The following is a 27,225-nucleotide window of genomic DNA, read 5'->3' on the forward strand; positions in this document are numbered from 1 at the left end:
TGATCGGATATTTAGAAAAGGATGTGAAACATCCTTTTAGTTTATGGTTGCATTTTGATTTAAATGTTTCCTTAAAAAAACAAAACAAAACAAAAACAAAAAAACCCCACATGCCCAGACTTGGTGTGCACATTTTTTTTAAACCATGATGCAAATCCATTCAACCACTCTTTCTTGCTACAGGCTCTAGCTTACAAACAATTTTTCATTAAAATGTTATTTGAACTGAGCATGCCTGTAGCAGTCTGGAACATATTTTCTCCAGTACTTGATTTTAGGTTCTCTGTATATCTTAGCATTCTCTCAAAAAATTCTGGCATATTTGAGTAGCACTGAACAAACAACAGCTATTCCTATATCAAAAGCAGTGACAGTCTGGGTAGAAAATATGCCAGCTTTAATAAGAGTATCTTTAACAGATTTAATTAAGCTGCTGCTTCTGTCAATAATACTGTTCTCTGACTAAAGAACTTCTTCTCCATACATAACACATTATTTATTATGAAGTGATTTAAGCATAGAGAAAATTATAGGGAAAGTCATAATGAATACTACCATAACCCAAATTTGTTGAGTGTGTTGGTCAGCTTTCTGTTGCTATGACAAAAATACCTGAGAAAATCAATTTAAAAGAAGAAAGAATTATTTTGGCTCCCAGTTTCAGAGTCTTTAGTCCATGGTCCCTTTGCTTTGGGCTTTTGCCAAGAAGGAGACCATCATGGCAGAGTGCATGGTTGAGCAGAGTTGCTCTCTCCCTTGTGTCAGAAAGAAAGAGAGAGAGAAAGAGAGGGGTAGGGTATAGGCCAAGAATAAGCTATAGAATTCAGGGATATTCCTCCAGTGATGTACTTTCTCCAAGATCTGCCTCCTTAAAGTTTCTATCACCCCCCAATAGTGGCACCAACTGGGGACAAAGACTTCAACACATGAAGCTTTGGGGAGCATTCCAGATCCAAATTATAACATTGGATCTTAATATTTTGTCATATTATGTTTAGGATAATTACTTTACAGATTCATGTGATTCCTTCCTCCCTCTTCAAAGAAATACAAATTGTCAACAAATGTATGAAAAAAATGTTCAATTTCTCTAGCAGTTAGATAAATGCAAACTAAAACTACACTGAGATTCCATCTCACTCTAGTCAGAATGGCAATTATCAAGAATACAAGCAAAAGCAAATGTTGGCAAGGAATGCAAATTGGTGTAACCACTGTGAAAAGCAGTATGGAGATGCCGTTAAAAACTTGAAATGGAACCACCATTTGACCCAGTTATCCACTCCTCAGTCTATACCCCAAAGACTTAAAATCAGCATACTACAGTGACACAGCCCCATCAATATTTATAGCAGCTCAATTCACAATAGCTAAGCTATGGAACCAAACTAGGTATCCTTTAACAAATGAATGGATAAAGGAGGTTTGGTGTATATCTAGCATGGAATATTACTTAGCCTTAAAGAAGAATGAAATTATGATATTTGTTGGTAAATGGATGGAACTGGAGATTATCATGCTAAGTGAAATAAGACAATCCCCCAAAACTAAAGGCCAAATGTTCTCTCTGATAGATGGATACTAACACACAATAATGAGGGTAAAGGAAGATTGAAGTTCATTGGGTTAGACAAAGGGAAATGAAGGGAAGGGAGTGGGGATGGGTATAGGAAAGACAGTAGAATGAATGGGACATAACTTTCCTATGTTCATACAGTAATACATGACCAATGAAACTCCACATCATGTGCAACGACAAGAATGGGATGCTAATTAGAATAAGTTATACTCCATGTATGTATAGTACGTCAAAATATATCCTACTATCTCACACCTAAAAAGAACAAATAAAGGGCTGGGGATGTGGCTCAAGCAATAGCGCGCTCACCTGGCATGCGTGCAGCCCGGGTTCGATCCTAAGCACCACATACCAACAAAGATGTTGTGTCCGCCAAAAACTAAAAATAAATATTAAAAAAATTCTCTCTGTCTCTAAAAAAAAAGAAAAAAAAAAGATTTCACCTAAAAAAATTATCACCTCTTCCATTTCTCTCTCCTTTTCTCCAGAAATCACTGGTATCTGCTTATCAAAACAATATTTATGCTTTTATTACATATATATGGTTTTTGAAATCCCATTTAACATTTTATTTTATTAGATCATAGAAATGCTATCATAATACGATTATGTCTTTGCAACTTTTTCCTTTTAATACTGATAGCTATAATTTATTCATTTTCAATATGTAAGGATTACATTCTGTGCATAATATATTTTCCTTTGTCCCCCTGCCCCTCTCTCTCTCTTTCTCTCCCTCTCTCTCTCTCTCTCTTCCTAATAGTTTTACTTTGAAAGGGCTCCATGATACAAGGATATATGAGTACTAATAAATATGTGTACTAAGCCATTGGAATTTGGCGTGGTTGGTTAATCAGCAATAATGTTAATTCCTATTTGAATGAAAATAACAGAATATATGTTTTCTTAACCCTAAAGCACTATCTACTACTCATTGGATCTATGTTTATAATGTCTTTGGCTATAATTATTGAGGGTCTATTTCTTTGCTCAACACTCAGGGGATTAAAATTGTGATTCCAGTATAGTGGCCAGGAATGCCCATTGTGAGTCTTTGTTCCCTTTCCCACAATTTATGACTTGATGATTCTGATAGTTATTTTATTTCCAAAATAAGTGAAACAAGTTCAAGTTACAATCAGTTTCAAGGTTGCTCTTTCTTTCTACAGAAGCCTAGTCTCTGTTTTCAAACTAATGTGACCAATATTTTCTTGAAGTTTAAATGGTCAGAAAGTGACTTTTGGGTTCTTTCCTCACTCCCTTGGTGGTCTTCTCCATTACTTTCTGCTCTCACTAGTCTAATCCATGAGGAGGAGACAGCCTCTTTCCAACATGATGAAAGTCCATCTTATGCTGGAACCACCAATCTGTCCTGTTTTTCCCTTTCAGCTTAAGATCATCTCCTGAACTCTTAATTTGTCTTGGCCCTACTTGCCATCAGGTATTCACTTGATTTATTTATCTGTTTCCTGTTTCTTAATTATCTCATTCTTTGATATTTGGCAGTGTAAGAAGTCAATGATTATTTATTTTAGGAATATTATATCATCTGCTAATTTCTAATTTATCCCTAACAAAATTGCCCTGCATTCTACTGCTCCTTGACTCTCACTTACACTTACCCCTATGAGAGATCAGTCTATTCAATAATTTTCTGGTAAATTTGTGCTAGATTGAAAGGCCAATATTTATTAATTATTTCTTTTATTTTCTTTTTAAAACTAGAGTTTCTGTCTTGATGAATAATTCTTTATTTTGAACACCAAGCTGTCAATTTTATTGCTTTAATGGTTACTTTAATTTGGCCATTAATATGACTTAAAATTACTCAACTGCAAAAGATCCACAGATTCATGCTTGGATAATATAAAAGTAGTGAAAAAATTCTAACTTCACCATTGTAATTTTTGATTTGGTGCACTCAATAGATATGGTCTATGTTAAAATAAAATGTTTCTGCTTCGTTCTTATTTGGAAGTATGTCCACTGAATTTCCTACCAAGTAGCATCAGGATAACCACTTTATGATTTCTTCATTATTTTAGATTTATTATAATATTATTGTCATTAATCATAAAGGGTTTATAAACTAGATCAGGATTTAAAATTGTTATATTAAGGTTATATGAAGACCTTATTTTCTCTTGTCATTTTTCTAGGTCTGCTGAAACTCTATTTAAACAACAGATTTATTATCAGGGTCCATGTTACATTCTTGTATGAACCAAACATGCTATGTCATTTCTCTTTTGGGGTGTTTCTTCTTACCCTGAGGATAGATGAAGAACAAGAAATATAGAGCAATTGGAAAGAATGTTTTCTGGAAAAGTTGCTTGATCATTTATTAACTCTTCCCCAGAAGATGGAAAACTCTCTCTCTCTCTCTCTCTCTCTCTCTCTCTGTGTGTGTGTTCTTAGATTTCAACATTTTGCTACTTCTACTTGCTCTCCCTAATACTGTTCAAATCTCATCATATTATACTTTCTTATGTATTAGTTAGCTTTGTGTTACTACAACAAAATACCTGACACAGGATACTTATGAAGTAAAGTAACTCTCTCTGAGTTCCTTAGATTTTATAAAAAATGAACTTATAGAAACACAGAACATCAGGATTTGTAAGGCTTTTAGAATTAATATAATAAAATTTTATTTTATCAAGCCATAAATAAATAATAGAGCCAATATTTGACCAATTTGAGTTTTAAAATGTGATTTTCATAGGGTTCACCTAACACATGGGCCTGAGTCACGTGTCCAGAGATGTCTCTTGAGCAGGGCCTCTACATTATATAGAGTGATGTCAAAGACTCTACTTGCTCTGTTTTTCACCTTGCATACTGGTCATTAAGTGTTTTTTCTTTTTCTTTTTTTGTTATTTTATTTATGTTTAAAGTTCATAAATATTTGGAGTGGAAAGAGGGAGAAGGAAACTACAATAAAATTTCACCAAGGCAAATTAGGACTTTGTAAATGAAGGTGGACTATTTAGATTTACTGATATAACTATTTGCTATAAGCAAAGCATCCTGGATCATTTCCTTTGTTCCGAACCCTTCTGTTGTTATCTAAATACTCTTCTCAAGTGGTAAGTGGGCAGTATTCCAGAAATCATTTGTAAGTGAGTTGGTCTAGATCTTGGAGGCATTTCCTGTCCAAATACTATAATGAATGATCATTATGCTCTCTGGTGAATCTTGAAAAGTCATTCCAACACATCAGGATCTTAAATCTATTGGAATCATTTTAAAAAACATCTAAATATCATGTGCTCTATTTTTTTTCTAAGAGACAATCACTGTTTTAATTATAATTCTTTCCATCTCAGTAGTAGGAGTCATTTTGAGTTTCCATGTAGAGCTAGGGTGTCGTTGGAGGTACATGGATATTATTGAGAAACTTTTAAACAATCTAATTCTGACTCTACATGACAGAAAATAACTCTCTGGTTGTTCAGAATCAAAAGGCAAAAAGAGAACTTCATCCATGAAGAATGTGTGTCCTCAGATGTATGTGCAAGTGTTGTGTGACACTAGTGTTTATAAATTGAGGATGACCTAATTTATATCTTCTGGGCTTCCTAGTTTGTATCTAAATCTCATATTAGAAGTTGTACTGTTTTGTTTCTTGCTTTGCAGAGATTTGAAAGCTGTGTTTAATTAAAACGGCAGTGTTAGACTGAACTATTTCAGTATTTCTTAAGTCTGAATTTTTCAATCTTTTTTTTATTCAACCCAATGTTTCATTTTGTTTTCAATATACTTCATGATTTTTTTTTTTATAATGCTCACTGTGGTAGCAGGAACTTTCAAAGTAAAAAACGTAACTCTGGCTTGCCAAAAGAAGCTTTGTTTCTGAAAGTAATTATTTGCAATAATTGCCATGCTATTTTCTGAAGAGGTAAGATTCCTGGGGTCCCATGGTAACTTCACACATACCATCTCTGGTCTCCTGCTGGCTCCTGTCAGATTAATGTGTGTTGCTCCCCTGCTGAAAACCTACATGAGTTTTCTTTCAGGTACCTGTGGAGGAGGTGAGGGCATCTTATTTTTTCCTTAAATTTCTAGCACTTTAATTTTCTTTCTGGTTTGGAGGATGAAAGGAATATGATTAGCTAGAATGTGGATTGGAGTACTAAGCAATGCTGTTTTTGATAAAATTTAATCTCAGGAACAAAACAAATTAAATGCTGGCCTCACAACCTTCTAGCAATATTTTTTCTTAAAGAATTTGACAAGATTTTGCTACTTCCACCCGTTCTCCCTAATGCTGTTCAAATCTCATCATATTATACTTTCTTATGTATTAGTTAGCTTTGTGTTACTACAACAGAGTACCTGACACCGGATACTTATGAAGTAAAGTAATATTTATCTAGCTTATCTTTAGGGTTTCAAGGCCATAGTGCCTGCACTGCTCAGTTATCAACTGGGTCACATCACAGTAGACAGCAATTGTGTGTGTGCATGTTCCCAAATGCCATAAGGACCTTCCATAAGGCCCTACCTCTCAAAGATTCCACAAGCTCCCAATAATGCTATACTGAAGATGAAGGTCTCAATCACAATGAACCCTTGGGGAACAAACTGCATCTAAACAATAGCTCTAATTTCATGTCAGCTTTTCAGTAATATGCCTCTTGATTGGAAGTCTTCAGGTGTCGGGTCTCTCACTATTTTTTATCTCCTAGTGACTAGGTTGGTTATATCTGTAATCTTCACCCTTTTCCACCATTTATCAGAACTTGCTTTTCTGTAGTTGCTAGAAATGCCTCTTCATTGTTTTTCCTTTTTAAAGGAGAGAGAAATGTGCATGTGGGGATAGCTACACCCTTATCGGGCAGTGTCAGACTGCACTTTTTTTAATTTGAAGATCACAAAACCAATATGGATCCAAAACACCAAAGGTTCCAAGTGTGAGGGTGATGAGTCTTTCTGATATGCTATGCCAGATATTTGAAATCAATTACAACACGGCTGGGATGTCTTTTAATTTAAAAAAGCTTAACTATGTGATCTTGGAATATTTCATCAGTAGCCTCTTTGTTAATGGGCTGTTGCTGTAATTAGGTGAGTTGTGTAAAGGTATGTGTGGTTGGATTCTGATGTGGAACATCCTCTGTAAGTCATTCTCTGTGTTCTCAATACTGAAGCCCTTTATCTCAATGAGTCAATGTTCTAGACATCTATTATAATGATCTCTAGTAATATATTAATAAATGTTAAACCCCTTCAGAATAATAATTATCATTTTTATATTTGTTAACAGAAAGAATGTAAAATGGAAATTCACTATAACTTTAGTACAGATTTTGAATTTATTAATCACTGTCATTTTAGTAGATATGGCAGAGTACAGAGTATATGAGTATAGAGCATAGACTATGGACAGAGTTGAAAGAGCGAAGACATGCAGTGATCTCTAATCCTGCCTCCATGTTGCTCTTCTAAGGCCTCAAGATGCTGTGTCTTAGGGACTGAGAACTAGAAGCTCTGAGGTTTAAGCTGATTGTGTGGTTTCATTAGGGTATGTAATATATGCTAATCATTTGCTCAGGAGATAAGTGACTGATCATTAACTGTGTTCTTTATAAATTAAACTTGTTAACCTTTTAGGGAAAAAAGGATACAGATGATTTAATGATATTTTGGTTATACAAATCTGATATTTATTACAATGCATAAACTTTAACACCATTCTTAAGGGGTTGGTGTGGCATGTGTACATGTGAATTTATCTATGCTTAGTATGATGTAGTCATCACTTGGGAAGGCTCACTTGATGATCACTCATAAAATTTAGCAGTAAAATTATTTTTATTCTCCAAATCTGGTGAATTGATTTTAACAGTCTGCATTATTATGGGGAATGAAAGAGAAAGTTTCTGCCATATATACACACATACATATATGTGTACATACATGTATGTATGTATACCTACATATATATATATATGTGTGTATAGAGATATGCTTGACTTTGCTGGTTAAAGGCTGAGAGCAAGGAATGTGCATGGCCTTTAGCTAGCCTAGCTGATTGTAAATCCAGCTCATTTTTCTCTCACATTCCTCCTCATTTATGTCTCTTTCTCAAAAAATTATATTCCTGTGGTATTTCTATTATTTTCTCTTGTTTGCTTTTTGTTATTTTTCCAAAAGAAATTAGGACCAGCCAGGCATGGTGTTAAAGGACTGTTATATGACAGCTATTTTGGAGACTGAGGTGTGAAGATCTCAGGTTCGAGGTCTGCCTGGGCATCTTAGCAAAACACTGTCTCAAAATAAAAGATAAAAAGAGCTTGGCTCTCACAAAAAGAGCTTGAGATATACCTCTGCTGGAGTTGTAGCTCCATAATTGAATGCCCTGAATTCAATACCCCATTAACACACACAGGATGCAATTGGGAAACTGCTATTCCCCTTAATACCTTGTGATGACTTAAGGCATAGCTACTTCTAAGCATAATCACTATCTAGGGTCTTGGGAATGCCAAGAGTTCAAGGGCAGCTAGTTTGCCTGTTTTGTCCGTGTGTCCTACATGTCTAAAACAGAAAATTGCACATCATAAAACTCAATCAATATTATATCAGTGAATAAGAAAGCATCCCAATACCTTTTAGTAGTGGAAACTCAGTCATTGGATTATATTTTTGCTGAGTCCTGAACCATACCAGTCAGTAGTTGTCCACTCCTCCATCTAAATGTGAGGTCCAGCCAGAAGGGCTATTTTGTTGCTTTTCCAAAGCTGAATCATGTCATACAATGGTAACTCTTCTTCTTCAAATGTAATCACATGATTTTGGCATTTGTTTTCATAACTGGTTGTAAGATCTTAGGTCTTTTCTCCTTTGACCCTCTCCATCAGACTGCATTTGTTTATAAAGGACTAAGAACAAAGTTGCCTCAGAAAATAGAATATGAATCCTCTTCCTCTGGTGAACAGCTCTGACAGTAACAGATTGTTCTCTTAATGGTAGGACCTGTAATGGTATCTTCTGAGGTTAGCAACATGTGTCCAGTTAGTATACATCATTACTATTTTTTCAAGTGATAATAAGGACATCTATTTTAATTTATAAAATATTTCTTTAGTTGTCAAAGGACCTTTATTTTTTATTTATTTATATGTGGGGCTGAGAATCGAACCCAGTACCTCACACATGCTAGGCAAGCACTCTGCCACTGAGTCTTCAATGGCCTCTCAGAGACCTTGCCATGACTGGGATGAACTGTTCTGCAATCAGAGAAAGTGAAGGAAGGAAAAAGGGTTGATAAAATATACTTCTATTGAGAGTTTGCCTTTGTTTTGGAATCATGTTTATCAGAACTTGGGAAATTTAAAGGAAAGTAAGTTTTCAATGTGCAGTGAGGTTGTGTATAAAAGGAACATCCTTAAGAACATGATATACTAAAGAGTCAATTGAACTGATATATTGTGCATAAAAGAGAGATTTTACTTGTTTTTCCTTTCAGGAGAAATAATGCTGATGACTTTCAATCTTCCCTGGAATAATCGTAGGTTGTGCTTTCATATAGAGAAGAAATCAAGGTCCTCTTCTTGAAGTTTGCTGGTCAATCTCAGTTATCGAACAAAATTGTCATCACTATCCCCATACAAGAGTATAGGACAGGATGCTTGTTAGTGATAGAAATATTTCAAGGAACAGTGGTAAAGATTCGGTTTTTCTGGTTAATCCTTTGGACTTAAAAGGAGAGAGACTCAACGGGATTTGTCAATACATTGAGCTCTTCAGAGAAAGGTGCAAGATAAAACTAGGTTATTTTAAATCCAATCATTTATCAAGGTGGTCATCGCCACAAAAGAGCATTTGATGTCTTTAGATTCAGAGAACAACATTCTTCAAAAGATTTATGTGGTGGGGAGGATTTCACAAATGTGTGCTAGGAGGGCCTCACGGGGAACAAAGGGTCTTTGCCTGAGTTGGGCATATCTGGACTCCTCTTTTTTTTCTGTATTTAATATCAGTGGCCCACAGAAATCCACACTTACTAGAAAGTATATATTGATAGTGTTACTTAATTTTCATATAACTGCTTATAATGCTGCTTGCGTTGAATTTTGGTTATTTTTAACTCTAAAAGTTTTTTAGCCTTGTAATATCAGTTCCCCCCCCCCCCCATCTCTCTCTCTTCCATTGGTCTGATCTTTTCCTAGCACCTACACTTTCACTGTACTTTAATGTGAATACAAACCACTCTGGAAACTTGTTATGATATTTTAATTTAGTATGCTAAAATTTTCTCAGGAATTGCTTGGAAGTTACTCTGTTTTGGAAATTCCAGTGAAATCATCTTTGTCCATAATTTGAGAGACATGATTTAGACTTTCTTGTGATTGACATCTTTCTCCTGATTAGCATCAAATTGGTTTCCAGCCTCCTGGATGGGTGGTGTGGATTCTGCAATCTCTTGGGTGTTCATCCCTTTACCACTACATCCACAGGTGGCTTATACCACTGTTCCCTGTAAGTCAGAGAGCCCTGTCATTAACAATCTTCTGTGGTATTATTTGCCTACCTTCCTGCCTGCCTCTGCTCTTTATCTTTTCTTTCCTTTCCTCATACAAACATTCCGTCCTTGAGGTATCAGGATTTTAGACTGTTTCTGCTTCCACTACGGGGACTTAGGAAATATCAATCAAATAGGTCATTCTGAGATGTTTACTCTTTATCACTGTAGGACTTGTCTTTCCAAATGAGTGGTATTGTTTTTTCCAAAGTTAAGGGAATGTCACTCTTGGCACCTTGGATAGCTGCTATAAGTCAATGTGAACTTGCTACTTGTGTCAGAATGTCAATAAGAGTTTCTTTTTTTCTTCTGCCATTTGGCAGGGCATATTGTTAAAATATTGACTCTAGGAAATGAAGTTTGGATGTGTTAGTTTTTATTCTGATAACTTTTTCTTTGTTTATTGTGGATCCCTGTAAGAAAATAAGGAAGAACAATGGGGGAAATTTAAAGAAAAAAAGTATATTAGAGTAATCAAGAGCAAAGATTTGGGCACCTAGAGAGGTAAATTCTAGCTCTACTATTTATCAGTCTTGAAACTCTTGGGCAAATTACTTGATATCTGTGTGCTGAAGAAAGACCTGCCTATTTGTTTATGTCCTAATTCACAGAACCTGCAAAAGGGAGGTATGATTAAATCAAGGACATTGAAAAGGGCAGATTATACTAAACTATAGGTGTTGGTGTTCGAGAAAAATATGTGACAATAGAAGTGAGTTAGGAGAAAGAGAGAGAGGAGTGGGGGTGGGGAAGAATGAATTATGATGCTGACCTTGAAAATGGAGAAAGGGACCACAAACCAAGGAATACATAGAAGATAGAAAAGGCAAGGAAATAAATTCTTCCTCAGAATCTCCAGAACATTGACCTGCTGGTGGCTTGATTTGGGCCAAAGAAACCAGTTTTGGGACTTCTGACCCTTAGTAGTATCAGGTAATAAACTGACATTGTGTGGGGCATGATGGCCCATGTCTATAATCCCAGTGACTCAGGAGGCTGAGACAGGAAGATCACAAGTTTCAGGCCAGTCTCAGCAATTTAGGGAGACCCTGTCTCAAAGTTTAAAAATAAAAAATAAAATGAGTGGAGGTGTAGTTCAGTGGTAAAGCACTTCTGGGTTCAATTCCAGTATTAAAAAGAAAAAAAACAACAACAACCACACACAAAAAAAAGTATGGAAAGTCATGTCATTCTGAGCCATTAGAATTGTAACAATATATTACAGAAGGAATAAGAAGCTAATATAACCTCTTTAAATCTGAGTTTGATAAAAATGTTAGGATAATTATTATTCTCTAGGATTGTTGAGCATATCAAATAAGATACATCATATGAAACATAGGAGTTGAATTAATTATATTCTGCTGAAGAAAATGATGGTTGAACAGAAACTCAGCCACTGCTAAAAAAGAAGGTTATTCTTAACTCATTGGACTTTAGATCACTTATATCATTTACTGCTTCCATTGTCCCTCTGGATGATAAACTCTTGTCTTTTGTTTGTTTCCAGGAAAAGCTAGTCGTATTTTTCATTCTATATTAAGTTGATCCGATTAACAAACATTTTTTGATCCTCTACCAGTTACCCACTGTCATATGTGCCCAGAATCACTTGGCTCAATCAAGTTTCCCTTGAGCCATGATTTATAGCTTTAAGGTTGGATGAGGTTATTTTCCCCTTCAAAATAAAAGGTGGTTTTGACAATCTAATGGTTCCATGATTCTCTACTGCTTCCACTTTTCAAAACCTGGCAAGTTTTCAAATGATGCACATGATAAAAACAGAAATGTTTCGCCTCTTATGAAGCTGATCATTTATTGTAATGCAGCTAACACAATCTAATGCTAATTAAATGGGATGTAATTAAATGAGAGCTCATGGGAGAAAGCTGGATGTTGATATATTTGAAAATTCTTTAGGGAGGAAGTTAAGTCTTGAGCTGCAGTTTGAAGGATGTATACAATTTGGGTGGGCAAATGGAATGAGGCAAGTGACTCTCTACTAGGAAGGCAGTGAAAAACCCACTGAGCCCACTTAGAGATAGATGTGAGCAGAGCTTGCATAGAAGAGGATCAGCTAACTTGGGGACGGAGTTAATTTTCAATCAGAATGTGGTCAGGCTTTACAGGTATTGCAAACCCTGCTTATCCCATCTTCTTCCTGAACCTCCTTAGAAATTCATACCAGAATATCCATAAATTTAAACAAAAAGACATAGCTTTCCATTTCGTTCATGGCAATCAGATGCAATAGTCTATACTCTTATCCATCCAAGCTGACTCTCAGCTCCGGATGCCAGGGATAATGGATAACTACTCTCTCTCCTGCCAAATAGTTTGGACTTTCTGATATTGAATGGCATTAATGGTGATGAAGTGCCAATTTTAGATATTTTTACAAAGAAAAATTCTGATAGGCATATGGAGTAGAGCAGGACTATTTCACGTAGCAAGGGGACTGGTTTGGAGAAGGAACAAAGCAATCAGTAGTTTATCTTTATTACTGCTTCTTCCCAGTCACATTAATATAAAAGAGGCCAGCACATCAGTGAAATTATAGAGCAGGATGCATTAGGGCAAGCATCCTTGGCAAAATCTTAGCAGCCTTCTGGATAGAAGCAAAGAACAGGAAGCAAATGAAATTATTCAAGAAAATAGCAGAGATGGTGCATCCAAGCAGGCTTGAGCTCCTTCAGAGATAATTTATGTTCATGTTCAAAAGATGGTGACTTATTCCTAAAAAACATATAATAAAATAACAAATATCAGGGAAGAAAATAGTCCATTTCAAAAGGACAAGAGTACATCAGAAAAGACATGGGGGTTTTAGGCAAGGGTAGTCTTCAAGCTATGTTTCTCAGTTGTGTCAGAAGAGAGGCATCCCTGACAGGAGCAGTCCCAGAGCTCTGGGCTGAAAGTCCTCATTGCATGGTGCTTCACTTCCATTATCCTTCTTGGCACGTTCACCAACTATATGCATTAAAATAAAATGTGCCAGCAAAATGCCCACCTGCAGGTTTCTATTGGCTGTTAAACATTTAAAATATTTTATTTAAAAGGAACATAAAACAAACTTTGTCAGGGAATAATTATAAAGTAAACACACATGTCATCACTACCTACTCATGATTATCACAATCCCATCACGAAAGATACTGCCCCCTGCCCCACGCTCTGCTCTCCCCATCACTATTCCCTTCTTTCTCCCAAAGGGAACTATTATCCTGTGTTTCTTGGTGATCATTTCATTGTTTGCCTTTATACATTTGACCCCTACATATGCATTCCATGAACACCATAACTTATTTTGACAAATTAGTATGAAACTAAAATTGGTATTTATAATATTATGTTTTTAGCATCATATAAGTGGAATTATCTGGAGAGCATCCTTGTGTGTATAGCTTTCTTACTTTTCTTTAATGTTTTCTATGTGGTTTTTGTCCCTGGTGTTGCTTGTGTTTGATGTAATTGTTTATCATGCATATCTACTAGAATGGATGTGTAAACAAGTAGATATACATTTTAGATAACATTTCTTAACAGACTTTCGGTTAAGATGGGCTTCCATCAGCTCTTATGGGTGTTGTATTAGATTCTAGTGCTACATAACTAAAGCCTACAAATACACCAATAAAAACACATTATTATCTCACACCTCTAGGGGTCATATGAGTAAGCTTCATTGTTTTTCCTACTGTCAGTTTGATAAGGCCAAAATCCAGATGTCAGATGAGCTAGTCTCTGATCCACAGGTAAGGGGAAGAATTCATATCAGAGACTGAAGAGCATCACCTTGGCGCTAGTGGTAGAGAGTCACTCTCAGCTCCTAAAAGTTACTGTCAGCTCTTCCACATGGCTCCTTCCATCTGCAAAGTCAGCCAGGACACATCAAATCTTGGGTTCCCAAACTCTTACATCCTTGTCTGCTACCAGTGGGAGGAAACTCTGCTTCTAAATGATTGATAGTTGGGATTAGATGCAGCCCCCTTGCAAATCTGGTCTTTCAAGCTCATCAACCCCATCCCGTATTTTATGATCACAAGGTGCACTCAGAGTGTTGTTGCTTGACACTGTAATCTTTATTCTCTCACCCACTATGATTCTTGGTCTTGACTCATCTTTTGACTGTCTGCTCAGAACAAAGCTATTTATAGTCTCTCCCTAAACTTCAGGGAGGTACCATCGATGAGCTTTCCACACACTCTCTTAAGACAAATAGCATTCATTAACTCTTTTCTTTGCTCCTCTCTCCCCATGTGTTTGGGAAATTATATCAGTGGTATGAGTGTCTACTGAAGAGTGTGATTTTTGGTACAGAGGTATCCAAAACATTGTAGTTGAGTAAATTAATAAATAAAAGTGCTGTATTTGTCTTCTTGTGCAGCTATAACAATATGCCACACACAGAAATTTATTTTACACAACAGAAATTTATTATGCCACACACAGAAATTTATTTACACAACAGAAATTTATTTTTTCACAGTTCTGGAGTCTGGAAGTCCAAGATAAAGGTGTAACCAGGCTGGTTTCTCCTGTGGCCTCTCTCCTGGGCTTTCTAATGGCCCTGATATTTTCTTACATGACCTTGCCCCTGTGAATATGAGTTCCTGGTGCCTTTTCTCTTATTATAGGGTCACTAGCCCTACCTAATGCATTAGGGTTGTTGTTTTGCTTTGTTTTTAACCTCAGTTAATTCTAATTAACTGTGTTAAGGCCCTATTTTCAAAAACAATCAGGGTTAGGGCTTCAATATATGAACTTTAGGGACACACTATTCAGTCAAATACAAGTATGAAATACATATTTATGTTATCATTATAAATAAGAAGCAAGCTCATGTCCCTTAAGTGACATTTGTATTTTGATGATAAAAATTAGCAAATGTTAGAGATAGGTGAAGAGTCACTTGCACCATAGCAATACAGTCAGAAAGAAGGAAAGAAAACTCAGGGTTAATTTGGATTGTCATCTTGATTGGACTGAGAAATACCTAGAAAATGTTTAGGTTTCAAAGTCTTCTGGGTGTGTCTGTGGGGGAGTTTGGAGAGATGACCTGTGTGCAGATAGCAAGCTGAGGAGGGAGACCTGCCTCAAATGTGAGCAGCACTGGGAAAAGACTGGGGCCAGGAAGGAACAAAAATTAGAAGAGGGAGAAAGCCACAGTGGATGCAAGCTTTACTCTACTTGAGCCAGAGCATCTATTGCTGCTGCAGTGGCCAAGGACATCAGACTCCAGCTGCTTCTGTCTTCCAACATGGACCTCAGCAGTAATTCTCCAAGATGCTTCTAGACTTTTAGTCTTGGACTGGCGTTGTGTCATTGGTCTGTGATATTCTGAGGCTTTCAAGTTCTTGAGTTACCTATTTCACTTGGTCTCAGGTGCAGATAGCCATTGTGGACAACCTTGCTTTCAATCATAAGCCAATATAATACATGCCTTTTGATAATCATACATCTATATATTCTATTTGCTCTGTTCCTCTAGAGAACTTTGACTAATACAGACATGAAAAATAGAATGACATTCTTATCATGGCAGTGAATGTTATTTCCCTTACATCTTTACCAAATTAGATGCATCCCAAGCTTGGGTGCGGATTCTGTTAGACTCTATGGTGTGTGATGAATTGTATGAAGTTTAGGTTGCTGAGGCTGGATTAGGGGAGGGGACTATGGTCTGATGGCAAGGTTCTGTTTGCTTGCTCTTGTCTGCATAATTTGATTATGTAACTAAAAGGTAATTCTTTAAATTTTACTCTGCTAAAAATTCAGTACTGAGATAATCTGTGCATGTGCCTTATAAGCCTTTAAAAGTTTACAATACAAATTTAATTCTCAACCCACAATCATGCTTTACTTTTTGATGAATTCAGACTCCAAGAAGTGCTTTAAGGAGAGAATTTGTGGTGATCCATGCTAAAAGGCCTCATGTTTTGCATACATCCGAATTACCTGGATTAAAACACAGATTTTAGATCCTCCATTCTGAAGTTTCTGATTCAATCATTCAATCGTCTTGGTTAAAGCCTACAAATTTGCATTTCTGACAAGTTCTCAGATGATGTTGATCCTGCTTTTCTGGAGATCATGCTGCCAAGGACTGAGCAATGGCTTTCTTGTAAAGTACTGCCTTGCATCCTTGGAGGATTCATATGAAAAAACACTCACATATTGATCTTTTGGAGTTGGAGAATAAAGGCATATGTAGATGGAGTCCTCTTCCCAGAGAGTTTTGGAAGCATGGTTGGTATTTTGTGTGCAGTTCCTGCTGGGCCTTCATTCAATCCTTGAAGACTGATCTGTTGAGAATATTCACTTGCCAGGTTCTGTGACAGGTGGCTGATAAGCTCTTGTGTTCACAGGTGTGGCTGCTGGCTATATAGAGATTGCTGTGTTTGCAGGTTTTTATGTGGCTATTTTAATCAATGTGTGAGCTCAGAGACCTTGGAACCAGGTTCAGTCTCAGTTTTCCAAAATCTAGCTTGGTGTCCTTAAATGAACCATGTAACTTTCCTGGATCCCAGGTTCCTCATCTCAACTGGGATTAGCATCACACTCAATGACTAAAATATTTCCAGGAGAGTATAACATTTAAAGAGGAGAAAGGAAAAAAATACCACAAAACAAAAAACAAATCTCAGTTCTTTACTCTCTCTAGGTATGATCTCAACCAGCCACTGTTAGAAAAATGCAATAATAATTTGCATGACCTGTGTGGCATTTTGGATTGATTGCTCTAAGTCCTATTTAATCAGAATTTCCTGTTCTGTTAGGACCAGACACAGTGAAAGCTATCTGAAGTAAGTACCAGACATCTCACAAGACAGAGCATCACATTGGGAGCCCTCTGAGTCATCCTGTAACAAGTCCATCAGAGAGCCTTTTCTGTCTCTGTCATCAGGGTTAACCCTACTTGTTGGCAGTGGTGCTATGCTAAGCGCACATATGGTGAGATGAATCTGCACCCTAATCCAATAGGCAAAACAGCTGTGCAAGTGACATTAGACCACTATAAAAATATTCATTGGTTCCCAGGGAAATCTAAGAAGTAATATATACATCTCATTCATTCAGAATGGTTAATTATTATTTATTAAAAAAAAACAAATGACTTGTAACCAAAAAGCTATTTGAATGAGATTATAAATAATCGATTTGTATCTGAAAAGCTGAGTACTACAAAGATGGAGATTGTGGTGAACAGCCTGTTCTGTTAGTGCAGCCACAGATGGAAAAGCTGAGGTAGGAAGTGGAACAAAAATTTAGGGAGAATATTTGAGCTTTCTCCTGCAGGCAGAGCCTGAGGCCCTGGCATCCTTAGGGAGCAGGAATTAGTGTGGGGGGGGGAGAGCGAGACAGGAGAGAGGGACCCACATACAGGTGAGTTTGGGGTTGCCACTATGGAAGTTGGGGTTTGATTTCCCAGGGTCCTCTGAGAAGGCCCTCCTACAACAGATGGAGTGAGAGAGAGACTGGCAAGAACACCAGAAAAAAAATGATCCTTGGATCTATTTCAGCCCTCTCTCCTGAGCTGAATTAATACATGGACTGAGGAGTTCCCATTGCCTTGAAGAAGGCCCCTGATAGAAAGTGATGGGATAGAAAAATGTAAAAAGTGGAAAGATCCTCTAGGTGTCCTAGATGGTAGAATATCGCCAGCAGCGGATTCTAGGTGAATCTGAACTGCAAGGAAGGTTAAGGCTGGCTAAGGGACTTGAATGTGGAGGAAACAGAGGCAACTGATATGCTGAGTTGGGGTGGTTTTGTTCAGAATTATATAAGGCTAATGATTTTGTTTTCTTTTTCTCTTTCTTTTCTTTTCCTTCTCCTTCGTTTTTTTTAGCATGGAATAGCTAGAATAGACCCATCTTCTTCTCTTTCCCAAATCCCCAGAGTCATTAATCTTCATGTTCCTCTCAATAGACATTGATTTGTTTTAAACACAAACTAAAGGAAAAGTTTGCACTTGACTTCATCCCTTCAGAAGTACGACATATACCCCTAAGCATAGTGAGCATCCTAATAGACATCTCCAAACTACTTCCCATGATGTGGACCTTAGATAACCCATAGGAGAATTGCCAGTGAGACTCATTACATTAGATCTTTCAGGATAAGGTATTTTTTTATTTAGTAAACTCTGTCCTGGAGTCTGGGGATTATAATGGTTGGTTCTTTATAGCTCTGGGTTCTCCTATTTCTTGTACATTCATTGTCTTAGGTTTATCTTCTTAATCCCCCATATGGCAGTAGAATAGAATTATAGCTTTTATTTTATTTTCCTCTCTTGGTAAGGGCTTGTTTGAGACTATTTTTGTTGTTATTGTTTATTATGTGTAGTGTGTGGATGAAAAACTCCTTCACCTGCCATTTCTACTCGTTTAACACAAATATTCTTGATGTAGCCCTGCCTTCCTTAGAATCATCCTGTCTCCCAGGGGCAAGAAGGATGGCAAGGTTGATCATATTATTAGAGAAAATGGAGGCTCATAACCTTGGCTGTTTTATTTCAGTCCAGATATCAAGCATAACTTGAGCTGACATTAGAGACTTGTTTAATACCGTAATATTGTTGAGACAATAGCTGTCTGGAAAACTGGCATGGTAAATGGCTTATAGGTTTGTGATTTCACCTTTAAAAAGAGATAACAACCATATACGTTTCTCACAATCCTCTTTTCTCAGACAGACTATAGTTTTCTTTTCAGACATTTTATAAAAGTACTTAATCTTATTGAACATATGGCCAGTGATATCTAGACACTACCAACTGATTTAAGAATAAAGTGAACACTTAAGCTGAGGATTTCCTTTCTTGTCAGCTGGTATCACTGAATAGTTTCATGTCCTTTCTAAAAATTTCTTCTCCGTGACAAGAAATATGCTGTGTAACACAGGATGGCCAAGTATATGGACCATGATTTCCACACTCTTTTTCATTAAAGGTCCTCAGAATGTCCTTTTATCATTCTGGGTTCTCAGAACTCAAGCAAGTTTGCTGATAGGAGTCGAGTGCAAACTTTTATTAAGCCCTGGTTCGTGGCAGGTTTTATGGTTTTATTATACAGCTGAACTGTACTATCTTAGGCCTGCATCGTATAGCTCCCTAAATTCCATGCCTTTAATAAGTTCTCTTTCCAAAAGGGCATCTCTATAATGGTAATATAATGGCAACAAGAAAAGTTAATGATTTTAGAGCCTTATATTTTATAACCATTACCTATAATAGATCAGATAGAGAAAGTTTGGAATTTATTATGTCATAAATGAGTAGTAATATATTTGGGTGGTGGAACTGATTGGATAAGTGAGATGGGGCTATTAGAGCTGAAATTCTTTGGGGCTGGTTAAATGCAATCTCAGTAACATTGTTTTATCATTAGCCTTTATATTAACACCTCGATTTTATGGAAGAGTCCCACTCAACTTTCACAACTGTCAGGAACCCAACCTAGAACTCATAATTAAAACAAAAGTGTACTTGCACACACATGTATATGTACACATATGCATGTATGTGGGGCTCAGAGGTGAATTGATATAAACTACTACTTTTGTGAGTTCATACATCTGATAACTACAAATTTTCTGTATCTCCTCACTACTGTCAGACTGTAAGTGACAACTTTTTTTCTACTTTAGTTTCCTCAACTGTAAATCATAGATAATTATTGTGGCCACCTCCTAAAGGGTTTATGTGTTCTGCCTGACATCACATTGTCATAGAGTCAGTTAAACCAATCAGAGGTGATGTAACCAAATTTTACATGAAATGCTAATAATGTTGACTATTTATAAGTTCATAGTAAATTTGGTTAAAAGTATCTTGCTCTATAGGGGCACAATGAAAACAACAATTATAATATCATTAATAATAAAAATATATACTTATTGCAGATATATACATGGTGTGTAATATGGGTCAGGCCTTCTACATGTTTTATATATAAGTTGATTTACTGTCCACCAACCCATTAGGAGGTGTTTACTATCATAGTATTTATTTATAGGCAAAAAGGAGTAATTGCTCAGTCTGATAATGTTGGATAGAGACAGAAAAATGATAAATATCTTATACATTTACTCAAAAAGCAATGATGTTGAGTCTTTCATCCTCACCAAAGTCATCCCTCAGTGACCTCTTCAGGTGACACAATGACAGACAGATAAATAGGTGAAATTCATAGTGATTATCCTAAAACACAAATGAAAGAACGATTGCGTATGCTTGTCAAAACCAAGAAAGGTCTAATATATTTCAAAACTATTTTCATTTAGAATAATTTTAAACATTTTGAAACATACAAAAAATTTAGTGCCTTTTCATTGGCTACAATATTAAAGAAAATGTCTCCATCTTGATTTTATCCACTATACAAAGTAATATCCACCCTAACTTTCATAGGTTTAAAAAAGTAAAATCAAGAAAATTCAATCACACACAAAAAAGATTTATTGACATTTAGGAAAGTACTTTGAAACTTCTTGTTTCAAATATAAGGGCTTTAAAGTCAAGTGATATTTCTCCTTTATTTTTCACCTATGATATTACATTAGAGCCCTGTCACTTTGCATCAGATATACTTACAGCCATCCATATCGTTTTCTGTTAATAAGACCATAAGAAGGTAATTCTTTTTATTTTCCTAAATTTATGTTCACTTTTCTTCAAGTGGAGAAGTATAAATTATAAATGTTGGGATTCATCTTCTCTACGGATGCTAACCATGAGGAGAATTCAAGGGCATGCCAAGAGCCATTTATGTTTCTAGAAGAATGCTGTGACACTATCTCCTCTTTTACCTTCTGATTATAACTTAACATTAAAAAGAGAAAGATTTGATTGCATCAAAATTAAATATTTGTATTTAGCAAATTCAACAATAGAGAAGTATATGGAAGGGTGATGGATACAAATATTTTTGTAATATCTAAATAAAGTATGAGACATAGAGACCTAAAACATTGAAGGGACTCTGACAGTAATAAGTTGTTTGAAAGAAGACTTAGTAAAAGAATGGAAATGCAGAGATGGAAATCAGAAAGACCGTTGAAAAGGAGTTTATTTCCACTATTCATCAATAAAATATGATTTGAAAATTTTGCCTTCTTCAAAACAGCAAAAATTAGAAAGTCATATAATATCTAAGCTTAGTAAAGATATAATAAAATGGGAACCAAATGCATTGCTGTTGGAAGCATGAAAACTCTGGAGGGCAGATCATTTGGCAGTATCTAGTGAAATTAAGTTTCCTGATATCTAGCATTTTAATTTCTGGGTATATTCCTTAAAGAGGTTTATCTCATAATACAGCACATATTAAGACATTCAAATGCATGCTAGTTGATAGCAAGTATTGAAGAGCATATGGTGACTGTTGCTACAGAACAATGGGACAAATAGGATAATGCTAACTTAAATTAACTAAACACCCATGAACAATAACATGATATTAAGGACATAACCATATCTGGACACTTGGGATACAGATGGGAAGGACCTATGTTACAGGTACTAAAATAAATTTTTGTAAGAGGGTGTGCTTGGAGGGAAACCAAAAAAATTGGAGTTTTTAATTAAAAAAATCAAACTATCATTACCCCCCAAAAATTATGGGATGAGAATGATTATCTTAATTCTGAATATTCATGTTCCAAAAAGAGAAAGAAACAAAAAATTCTCCACATCACACTGTATTCTCCCTTTATGCAAGACCTGGGAATGGAGGGTTGAAACCAGAGAGGGTTTTAGAAAAGATCAAAGGAGTTTCTGCCAACTCTCAAGTCTTGTCCAAACATCTCTGGTGCTTCTCGTAAGACTCACTGACTTCACAAATATTTAAAATATTTTTTAAAAGCTTATTTTGAGCTATTTAATTCTTACATTATTCTAAATGCCATGACTTCTGGTAGTAACCACCATTACGTGCTAGAATACAGAGTTCTTTCTGGATGACATGTAGGGTAGATCATCAAATGTTTCAGTGTTTGAGTTGGAGTCACCTTGTATCAGATATGCAATTAAAAACAAGTTATTTTTAAAAAGAAAAAATATCGCCATCTAATTTGTTATTTACTCTCTTTTATTTTTCACAGCATTTGCAGTTTTAATTAGTAAATGAGTGAGTTTAGAAAGTAATGTATTTTTAATAAAGAGATCAAATTATGTTTAAAGTGCTTATGAGTTAATATACATAATTATACTAGTGTACTAAAATTTTGAAATCTTAATTGCTTCAAATTGACATTTTAAAGTTATTTTTGATTTTATGAAGGTAAATTTGTTTATTTGTGATTGGAAATCAATAATAGGAAAGAAATATGTATGTTGAGTTGAAATCTTTACATATTTAGAAATCATGAAAAGATTCTACTTAGGAATTGTACATATAAGAAAAATATTTTAAATATACATGGAAAAAGCTAAGATTACATATCCCAAAACAACCCAGCATTTATAAACTCCGTGCAATACTTAAGAATAATTATCTAAAATTAGTTATAAGGTGATATATGGAAACTTCAATAAATGAAAATTGATTAAGCTTGACAATAGAGTAAATAACTGAAAATTGGCTACATGAAACTGTTTGGGGCAACTGAATAATATTCATCAAAAGTAATGAAGTACTGGGTATATTTTAAGACAAAATAATCATATTTTTAAGACTAATATTACCTAAGTCTGAAGATCATTGATGATCCATAAAAATGCTTATCTTCAACAGTGTAGCCACCTAATAACTGGACTATTGAACCATTTTCATTACTAGGCACTCAAGATTCTTTGAAGCTATGGGTTTCATTTTATTGAATAAAAGAATGAAGGTATGAATAAGCAAGTAATGAAGACTAAGAAAGAAAAGATTTAAAATGATCAAAAATGGAATAAGCATGACTAGGTTATACATATAGTATAGATTTATAGATATATACAAATGTTTAATACATAACATATATTAATAGCTCTCTCTCCATATATATGTATGTATGTATATATATATATATATTTTTTTATATGTATTTAAAATTTAGACACTCTCTCTCCATATATAATCTCTCTCTCTCCATATATAAATATATGTCTATTTATATGTATTTAAAATTTAGGCTGCATTAGTATTTGGAAGTAATCCCCAATGAATTTTAGCTGTCATCACATATAAAGTTCAGAGCCTTATAAAAAATCTGCAACTTGTAACCACCATATTTCCTAAAGGAGAAATAAAGGGAAAAACTATAAGAACTGAGAGCTTTGCAGTACTGTTTTGATAATTTGTAGTCACTGCCAGAAATCAGCTTCATGAGGTGAGAGTGAGTGTCAGGTGAGCTACAGCTAATTTTTTTAAAATAATGGTGCTGGCAACATTGATGACATCTATAAAGATTCTTTATTTTTGACGAGGTGACACAGATCAAGGTACAGGACAGATCTTGCTCTGCTACACTATTTTGGCCCAACATCAAATTGAATACCTAGTCTCTTATCATTTATGTAATGCAGTAAAGAATATCAATTTGGTTTAATTTGCTTCTTTAGATTGGATATTAAGAAAACATGCTGTTGATAAAATGCATATGATCCTTAATTTGCATTTCAAATAATGTGTAATGACATATCTTGCACTCTGGAATGCCATCTAAAATGATACCTAAAGATTTGTAAAGCATTTCTTTTCTATGATCTAAAACACAATGAGTAGTTAGATTTACTTACAAATTTATGTCTGTTATCTTGTTTTTTCAAGTGTTTCAAATTTATTACAAAATTCATGCAATAAAGCATAAAATAAATTTTAGGTGAAATAAAAGTAGAGATAAATAATAATAATACTCAGTTAATATTTGCACACTAGCCACAGATAAATCTCAGAATGACTCTGTTTAATTGTCAGAGTAAAAAAAAATATCAGAATTTTATTCATTGGATTTAAAAAATATTTAAGAATTTGTTTCACCTTTTCATTACATAAATGTTCAAGCTATTGAAAAGTGAATGGGACAAGAACTCTAGAAAATGTCATTATGTTTAATGATATTCCTAAACCACAGTGTGTGTGTGTGTGTGTGTGTGTGTGTGTGTGTGTGTTTACACACATATGCGTAAATTTTCATGATGAAAATCTTATTTTAGGTATGTTAAATAATAAATCGGTACAAATAGATTTTCTGGTCTCTGATAATCTGATTAAACAAAGAAAATAATTTAGGCTCTTGTATTATTTTCTATTTTCCATTGTTAAAGCAAAATACCTAAGAGTAGGTAGCTCATAAAAATCAGTTTAGCCAGGAGCAGTGGTACACACCTTAAATTGTAACTACTCAGGAGGAGGAAGCAAGAAGATCACAAGTTAAAGTTCAGCTTGAAAATTTAGTGAAACTCTGTCTCAAAAAAAGAAAAAAAAATGTGGGGTTAATTGAGCTCAGTTTTCAAGGTTGAAAAGTCTAAACGGCCTGGTGCCAGCTCTGGTGAGGACTTCATGGCAAATGACATCATGACAGGAGCATCTGTGGGAGGGACAGATTATGTGGCAAGACAGAGAGACTAGGGAGGAGTCAGGTTTCATAACAGCTTTCTTGTGAGAAGTAACCATGGTCTTACAAGAACTATGTCAGTTGCTTCTTTTATCTCTTCCTTCCTCCCTCCTTCTCTTCTTTGGCTGCTGTGGAGACCATATGCTGCCTTGGCAGTATTACAGGTCAGATGGCTTTGGCATACCTGTGTGAACTTCCTGAAGGGAAGCCACACCAGAGAACTACCCTATTTGGAAGAACGACATTTCAATTATGTTGGCAGTCATGTGAAAAATAATTTTTCTTTTGTTTTAAGACACAACACAAAACAGAGCATTTAGGCTGTTGGATTCATGAAAGGTTGAGGTTTATTGAAAAATTATGCTAGAGAGAAATGAACAAAATACAGGCATAAGCAATAAAGTGATTATTGTGATGGATCATAAAATTTAAATTGGGTGAAAACAGATGGAGTTGGTGGATAGTTAGAAAGCATCAGTTTCATCAGATCATCATTAGGACACTGGTGACTGAAAGAATTGTGAGGGGATTTAAGCAAATGAGAAAGTTTAAGAAAGACTGTTTTAAAGTGAATGTTTTGTATTAAGTTTTATATGATGTTTATATTCTTATGATCTCAAAATCCGAGGCATGATCATAGGAATAAATGGCTGAAGAGATATATGGAAAAATAAAATCACCAATTATGGGGCTGGGGTTGCAGCTCAGTGGTAGAGAGCTTGTCTCTTATGTGTGATGCACAGTGTTCCATCCTCAGCACCACATAAAAATTTTAAAAAAATCAAAGTTATAAAAAAAATCACCAATTATGAAATCAACTGAAAGGCCAAGGATTTTATGAAGGACTATGTGAAAGACATTCAATGTATCCATTGCACTCTAATAATATTCCAGCTGTATTAGTAGATAAAGTAGAATAGCAAGAAAAGCTCATAATGGAACTCCCTCAACTCATCTCTTTACCTATGACACAAGTACTTTCTGACAGATCAAGATAGAAGTGTCCTATGAAAATGTGAATGTTGGCATCAGACCGTGTAGCTTCTAGTTCAGTTACTTATTAGTTAGACAGCATTAGGATATCTATCTGCTTACTCTTGAAGGCTAAGCTTATTCTTTCTTTTTCTGACATAAAGGGAATGTTGAAGATTGTTAAATAGAATTGATTTGGATATCTTGACAACTAAGTGTTATTATTGTATAATGTTATGGCTTCTAACTTTGTTCAATGACCTGACACTAAAGTTCCCCACTAAATTTACCAGAGGACATAGTTGAGAAATATCCACTGCATTATTTACTGTTCCTCATGTAAACTTACACACACGCGCGCGCACACACACACACGCACACACGCACACCCGCACATACACACAGAACCTTCCAGATTGAAATGTCAGGAGAAATTTGTTTCCACTGAGAATCAGTTTTATATTCTTTTCACATTCTCTGCAAATCACATTAATGGGTGTTCAATCACTTTCAGCTTTGGCCACTAGGTAATTACAGCCAGAATTGTGTCTTAACTTTAGTATAGAAAAAGGACTCTGTGGATACCATAAACACATTCTCTTTCTTTCATAACCTTTTCTTTTAATTTAACACATATTCATTTTTAAAATTTCATGCCTTTTGAGTACCACCTCAATCTCTTTACCTGAGTGGGTGGGGGGTGTATTTATGAATATCATCAATATTCTGGATTCCGAAACTATGGACTGTTGAAAAATGGGGTCCAGAAGATTTGGACTGTTTTAGAAAGAATTTATTTTTCTCCTCTTTCTACCCCGCCCCTTCCTCTTACTTTCATTTTAATTACAGTGAAAGTTCTCCATTTGGGACTAGGACAAAGCAGTTTTCCTTTTGTGAGGGATGAGATGAGTCAGTACTTTCCTCCTTGACAGTTTTCTAACAGGCCTCTGTCTGCATGTCTCATTTTGATTTGAAAGGATAGTTGTATATTATGTTGTTTCTTAATCTGGTCAAACCTATAATATAATAATTAATTTTTTTTTCATTGAAATTTCCTACTATCTAACAAGGGTGTGGAGATCTTTTCCCAATTACAGTTTAATGGATATTTTAATGAGAAAGTGAGATGAAAAAAATAAGGTTTTATTTCTTGCTCTATTATTTGAATCAAGCAGATGACTTAATAATGTCCTACTTTCATCTTTTCGAGCAGACCTTGCTGCACTGGAACTGAGATACCATATTAAGTAGAACAACCAGGAGCATCTTTGAGTAATTTCTCTGAGTTTAAATGTTTTCAACTTTTCATAGCAGGAAATTATTTTGTCTTGACCTGTAATTTGATATTCTAAGTATAGGTTGTTATTTTAGTATCAAGTCTGATTAAGCCAGTTTGGCTTTCATCCAGTCTTTTACTTGCTTTGTCACTGGGAAAACTGAGACTAACCATATCATGGACTTTCAACTTCACCTACTTTTCAAATAAGGCAACTATATAAGAAACAAATGAAAAAAGCAGTTATTATCAGTCCTACAACAGCTAAGAGTGTCAGGTAATAGACTAAATAGGGACTCACATTTTTTCTTTTCTAAGTATATTTAG

Source organism: Urocitellus parryii, chromosome 2 (genome assembly GCF_045843805.1).
Source record: "Urocitellus parryii isolate mUroPar1 chromosome 2, mUroPar1.hap1, whole genome shotgun sequence".
NCBI classification, from domain to species: domain Eukaryota; kingdom Metazoa; phylum Chordata; class Mammalia; order Rodentia; family Sciuridae; genus Urocitellus; species Urocitellus parryii.